Source organism: Myotis lucifugus, unplaced genomic scaffold (genome assembly GCF_000147115.1).
Source record: "Myotis lucifugus unplaced genomic scaffold, Myoluc2.0 scaffold_220, whole genome shotgun sequence".
NCBI classification, from domain to species: domain Eukaryota; kingdom Metazoa; phylum Chordata; class Mammalia; order Chiroptera; family Vespertilionidae; genus Myotis; species Myotis lucifugus.
Window position 1 is genome coordinate 822,554 of NW_005871268.1, and position 1,527 is coordinate 824,080.

The window sequence follows — 1,527 nt, forward strand, 5'->3', positions numbered from 1 at the left end:
CATCCAACATTAAAGTACTCTTGACCTTCTCTGATCACTCCAAATTCTTCTTGGCTATCCCAGTTGTAGAGTCTAGTGTAGACACCTGCACTGAATCTAAGTGTGACCCATTGTAAGCAGAAGTAGATAATAGCCTATATTTTATTTTCCTGCTAAAATACCTACCGACCCAAACTCACATTTGCTTTTCTACAACAGCAAACTGTTCAACCTTTTCTTCTCCCCCGAGTATTTTTGAACTTCATTTTGTAAAGCTTGATGATCTTCCTCCTATGCATAAGGTAAACTTAGCAGGGCAGCAGCAGCAGCACCTCAGTGTGCCACCAAGTGATGGTGTGGAGCAAGCAGGGCAATGTGCCACTGCTGTGGGGCAACAAGAAGGCTACGGACCTCATCAAACCCATGATCTTGATCAATTTCCTTTCATCAGCCTACCAGGAGGTGGTGAATGAGATCCACTTTAAGGTCACACATGTTGAACCTTGGGAGAAGGGAAGCGGGGAAGACAGGGGTCAGTAGAAGTTCGAGGTGTTGGAACAGGAGGAATTGTTTCTACAGTTTTTTGCCTGTTATACAAATTATTTACTCTGAAGTTAACTCGAGCAAGTGATTGGGTCTCAAAACACACAGAGACTCCATATATTAGAGCAGTTGGCCTTATGTATATAGGTACACAGTCCTCTGGGATCTATGGGATGTCTTGAATCCTTCCTTGATGAGGAAGAGGACCTAGATATGAAGTCTGATGGAGGCTGTGTAATTGCCATTGAAGAAATATTTAGGTCTTTTCTCACAAAACTGGAGTGATTTTCTACTCTGTTTCCAAGAATTCCAGTTCTAGTTCAGAAGAATTTGGATCAGTAGATTAAACACTGGCCTAGAAAAATCAAGAAAGATGGGAAGGAAGGCATTGAGGAAATAGACAGACATGTTGAATGCAGACTTCAAGGTCCCTAAGGAGATCAAGATGGAAAAGCCATCATTGGAGGTCCATGGGTGTTGTGGTTCTGACCAAGAATTAGAAAGAGAAAAAGTACACTAGCTACTAGATTGTAAGAGAAAGGAAGGAAGGAAAGAAGGAAGGAAGGAAGGAAGGAAGGAAGGAAGGAAGGAAGGAAGGAAGGAAGGAAGGAAGGAAGGAAGGAAAAAAGGAAAAGATTCCAAGAAAGAGAAACAACACAGTAGAAGCAGAAGCAGAGAAAGGAAACATCGAAGTAGGAGTAGAAGCAGGGACACAAGGAAAGGGAGTAGACGCAGGAGCAAAGACAAATCAAGTAAGCACAAAAGTGAAAGTGGGGAGAAGTCAAATACATGAAGTCACAGTGGCAGTCAAGGAAGAGCTGACAGTGTTGAAAAAAAATTAAAAATGGGAGCACAGCCCCAGCAAAGAAAGCATAGCAGGAGCAAAGAACATTCCCACAAACCTGATCACAGCGATAGTAAGAACCAATCTGACAAACATGGTTATTGAAGGAGCCAAAGTAGAGAAACAGAGAGCCAAGAAAAATAACATAAAAGCAAAGATGA

General features: G+C 42.1%; 1 pseudogene; it reads left to right on the top strand.

The window, feature by feature from the left end:
- Positions 1 to 330: 330 nt before the first annotated feature.
- LOC102434844 lies at positions 331 to 1,315 on the top strand (annotated as a pseudogene).
- Positions 1,316 to 1,527: the final 212 nt, after the last annotated feature.